Source organism: Solanum pennellii, chromosome 6, assembly GCF_001406875.1.
Source record: "Solanum pennellii chromosome 6, SPENNV200".
Lineage (NCBI taxonomy): Eukaryota > Viridiplantae > Streptophyta > Magnoliopsida > Solanales > Solanaceae > Solanum > Solanum pennellii.
In genome coordinates this window covers 18,300,147-18,305,882 of record NC_028642.1, presented here as the reverse complement: position 1 = coordinate 18,305,882, position 5,736 = coordinate 18,300,147, and positions in this window count along the sequence as shown.

The following is a 5,736-nucleotide window of genomic DNA, read 5'->3' as shown; positions in this document are numbered from 1 at the left end:
TTATTATCCTTGGAAGTTAACCTAGTGATCTGATAGCAACTTTATCACGACCGGAGTCTAGAGCTCAGACGAGATCGGCGTCATTGACCTCTCAGAGGTCGCATACAAGCCTACATACGTCATCGTTATTTCATCTAGGTTAATTTTAGAGGAAAATTTAAACTTTTTCTTGCTTAACATTCATATAAGACATTCATCTTAAACTCATAAACGTTCAGAATCAACCAGCTAACATTAAGATCATCAAATTAAAGAAATAGTTCAATACTGCATTAAGTTTATACTTGCCAAAATGACACCTATACAATGTCCGAAATAAAATGAGAAAGAAACGCTAGTGGAACATACTCCACTAACTAAAACTTATATCTAAGCTAAAATATAATGGACAAGTGTCCTCGAAAGCATGAGGGCCTACCAAGTCCAGATGAATGCTCCACGTCTAGATAGTTGCAGCGTCGTATCATAAGCTCTAGCGTTCGCCTGCGCCTGCACCTGAAAGTATAGAGTTGTATGGGATTAGTACAGACTTGTACTAAGTATGGGTATATGCAAGCACACACCAAGGACATGTATGAGTAAGAATATATCTTTCCTAACAACATGATTTATGAAAAGTCAAGTCAGTGGAATTGCTAAATTTGGATTACGAATGTCAGTGGACTTGCAAAATTTGGATTACGAAAGTTAGTGAACTTGCCAAATTTGGATTAGGAAAGTCATGCCATGAGAGTAACATGCATCATCATACTTATCATTTTGCAAGCAACACATAACATATTGCACATATCATATCACGTAGTTCATATAATTCTTTAATATGCCATGAAATCTTGGAATCATTGACTTGACATTAGGACTTCCCAAAATGAGGGCTCAACATATGGGACCTCAACTAGGGAGCCTTTTTCAGCAAACACAAAATCTGCTTCATTCGTTCATACATTCTTCATTTTCATTCATTCATATACTAGTGCAATCACCAGTCATACCTAGGATAAAGTTTAAGACTCTCATTGGGTTTGCTGTGCAATGACCAAGAATAACCTAGTGTCATTACTTAAGTCTAGCTCACTTCTTGATAATCTATCCTAACACTTTTGGTATCGTTCATTTCATTATGTGCATCATTTGAGGCCGGCCTCATTCTTTCTTTGGGAACTTTAACCTTAAATGACATTGATCATGTCAGTATCATGAAATCCAGTGTGTAATCCCCTCACCGAAAAGAGGTGGAATCACCAGCCAAAGTGAACCAAGACATGCTAGCGTATATAGGGAATTGAACCCTACTAGATCCCTATATTGGCAGTATAGGTTCAAAGACTTGGAGATATAAGGAGACCCATACCCGGCATACCGGACAGTCTCATATCATGAGAGTTATGTGAACCTCCACCCTTCTCGAAGAAAGGCATCACCGCTCATAACTAGCCTATCAGTGCTCAGTATAAAGTACCATTACATTCAACTCATACATCATTGAAGCTGGCTTCTAGCATGAGGACATCATAGCTTATTAGATGATTTATCATCTCATCATTAGTATTAAGTATGCATTAACTTCAATACTTTCACTAAAGTGTTCATAGAAACTGGTTTCTTGATTAACTTTATACTCTCATAGGTGAGTACGTTTTGGTAATATTTACTTAGGCTCATTTGAGATTTCTCTCATCTTTAACATTAGCCTCTTATCATATTGTCACCTCATTCATTGACTTTAACACATTTGCTTTTCATAATTACTCACCCCTTCATGTGAATGTTCATTTAATCATATGCCAATGCACTTGGACATTTAGTGTGTTTCACACTCATACTTAACCCTTCTATGGTTACATCATTTTATCACATACATCTTAGGCTCACTTACTTTTAAACGTATGCTAGACTTATGAGTCCATACATACCAGCCATGAGCTTCATTCATTGTTTTTCAAAGTGATTTGTGTTTACCCAAGATTATGTGGTACAAAACTTATGCATCTTGTAGATATGCCAAGATATTGATTTCTATCTTTAGAGGCAACATTCATTAAATATTTACTTTCATATGACTTATGTGTCAATACGGAATTGGGCAAGCGAAACCAATTTCGAATCCCTTGGAAAACACTTAATCTTATTTTAAACTTGATAATTGCATTTTTCATATTTGGGGGACACTAGTTCGATCCCCATCAACTCCATAATATTTCCTTTCTCTTTCTCCTCTCTTTTTTCGTTTAAGTCAAGGAGGTTGTGGGTTCAATCCCCTACAAGCTCATTATTTTTCTTTTAATTTATATCTTAACTTTCTCACCTATCCAATAGGTTGTGGGTTGAATCCCCACTCTCCACATGTATTTTCTCCTTTATTTTTCTCCTAACTCTCTCATCCATTCAAGAGGTTGTAGGTTCAATCTCCACTCACCACATCTGTTTTTCCTTGCATTTTTTTCATGAAATTTTTATGTAATTTTCATTTGGTGAGGTCATGTGTTCAATCACCAATACCTTACATTTGAATTTTTTAAAAAAAACATAGCTAATTTTCCTCACCCTTGGCCGAGACTCCAAATTTCCAGCAAGCTGGAAATTTGGTCTCTTCCAATCCAATTTCCTCTCAAACTTTTGTTGATTTTTTTTGTAGCTTTCATGTAATGATGTCTTGGTTTCAATCCTTAGTGATATCACTTATTTTACATTCATTTTTCATTGCATTTTGTACCACTTTGTTTGGAGGAATCCAACCTACCAAATGTTGAAAATTTGTTCACTATTATCAGCTTCTTTTTATCATCATTCGTACGTTCATTCTTAAGGGATTTCGTGGATCATTGGTGCACCTTTAGTGTAATATTTTTATGACTACATTCATCCAATAATTACCATTACATCCAGAAACATTACACCACGTTTCCACCTCATGATTTACACAAACATTCTCACATAAAATTCAACCATAAAAACATATCATTTTCACATACTTTCGGTTGACATAACTTAACATGCTTACAATTCCAAACACATAATCATGAACACATTATCACGAAAATCACACTTCATACTTAAACTACCAGCAAACATACCAACAACATGATGTCTAACCTATTTCACATTGAGATCAAACTTATACCAGGGACAAGGAGTTCGAGAAGAACGGGAACAACTTTAGTTTCAAGATTCGTTGAATTAATGGGAAAGAAAATTCTCTTGGAGAAAGGAGTCCAGGAGAGAAACCCATACATGATTTCAATGTTGTTCAACCCATGACTTTCTTCCCAAAAACCTTCTCCAAAATCACGTCCATATCCCGAAACTCCATCACAAACCCGACGGAACTTTGCTTTACATTTTTCTTAGCTTGTTTGTTTATATTTTTCGTGTAAGTTCTTCAAGTGTGAAGAACTTTTGTAGATTTTTTGTTCTTGTGTTTTCGTTAGGCAGAGAGAACGTGAAAGAAAGAGAGACATAGGCAGATCGTGAGAGTGGATGAAACATGAAAAAGAGAGAGGTTCCTTAGGATTAGGATTCTAGTAAAGACTTAGTCAAAATAAGGTTTGTTCAAATGTTAAAAGCTATTTTTTTTATATGTTAAATGACCATAATGCCCTTACAAAAATCAGATTATAAACCTCAATTTAATCCACATAAATGTTGCTTCCGTCGAGGTTCGAACCCATGACGTCCCCATCGCGAAAACGGATCCCTCCGGGCTGACCCGACCCAAACCGCCCCATTAATTAATTAATAATAATAATCTAATTTTCCTTTTTCTTAAATTAGAATTTAAATATTAATTAATTAAATTAATTTACCAATATAAATAATCAATTTAAATCATTACTCGCACCTAGGTTCGAACCCAGTGGAGAAAATTTTGCTCAATGGGCCATTTCGGCCCTTTCTACCCAAAATGCCCCTCCACCTTATTAATTAAATAATTAATTACATATTTAGGGTAATTATTATACTACCTTTAGCTTGGAAAAAGAACATTTTACCCCTAGACCCTCCAAACTTAAGATTTTCCCTTTTCAAGTCCAGTAAAGACTCATCCTAGTAAATCTTCATATTCGGGAGCCCTACATGGCTAGACCCAACCTTTACTAGCTCAACTAACTCCCCAAGTTAGTTGGCTTGGATTTCGCAAGGGTTCAGAGGTCTGGCTAAATGCGCATCAATCCGTGTGAACCCGGTCTAATCATACATATTCTAGATACATTAAGCATTACTTAGCATATCCATTTTTAGGGTTGTTATAGGTTGTATAGATATACTAAATCCTTTCAAAAAAATACATAAACACACTTCAACTCTAAAATAAGAGCTTGTTCATATCAATTAAGCATATATTTACAATTTAATAATTATAGGGTTATGATTACTCGTTAAGAAAATTTATACATCATTACAGAATTTATAATATCAAGGATATAATGATATTAAAGAATTTTTTTCATCTTTCACAAATAGAATTGAATGTTGCATATGTTAATTAAAGTTCTTACAACAAGACCAACAAATTCTATCAACAAGGCGTGGTTTGTTTCTATTTGAGTATTGAGCTTTGACTCCATATAGAGTTTAGATCTTCCCTCTACAATTATACAGATAGGAAATACATAGAACAATTAGTTTTTTAGGGATTAAAAATTTAGTTAATAATTTAATGGATTATATGCATATAAGCAACTTCCATTAGTGATAGACTGAAAATATTTGAGAGAGACTAAAATTGTACCATTTTTACAAAGAAGCAAGATTATTAGTGATCCACATAAAATGAAAATGATTATTTTGAGTTTTAAGGCAGAGATAAGGGTAAATTTTTGTCCTTTTGTCAAATTACTCATCTAAATGAAAGGTATCATTGATAGTCAATTTCTAGTAAAGACTAAACATATCAACAATCTTCTCATGAAATAATTTAAGACAACTTATATCCTAATTTATCACTAAAATAATCATTACACATAAGGAAATGAAAAAGGTAGAAGTGATGAAATAAGAATATTATAAATAAGATTCCTCAATTTGGTTTGAAATTTAACATTTCTATAAAAGTTGACGAAAAAGCATTAACAACGTTCCCGGTGTTCATTATAGCTTCCTATTGTCACTTAGCTAGTGCTTCAACATAGATTCTCTTATATTGCAAATATTATTGGGGTAAAAATTTGGCTAAAATTTCACATATGTTTGTCCATAGTATTTGAGAAACATATTTAACCTTTTCAGAATATGTATACCCATACGTTTTAAAATATATGAAAACTAACCACAAATTTTTATTTCAAGTCAATTGGATTTTTGTTCCAACAAATAACAAGTAATTCAATAACACTGGATTAATGTGGTAGTTTGAGGGAGTGCTTTAAGAATTATTCCATACATCGTAAAGTAGACAAAGCACGTGACTTTTTTACCTAGAGCCGATTACTCATCATTTTCATCAACAACTGTATCATCACTACTTTGGTGTTCACGTAAAAAATTATGTAATACAACGCAAACAACTACTATAGAGTGTGTTTTTATAAAAGATAAAAATTTGGTGTATAAATTATTTTTTAAAAAGTTCCAAAATAATGAAATCCGTCCCAAATACTGCTTTTTTCGTAGTATTTGAGAATTTCGATTATTTACCAAATAATGGCAAATTGTATAGACAAACACTTTTTCTAATTTTTCCCAAATTTTACATGGGAAATCTATGGCTAAATAGGTACTTAACCCCCCGCCTCGCCC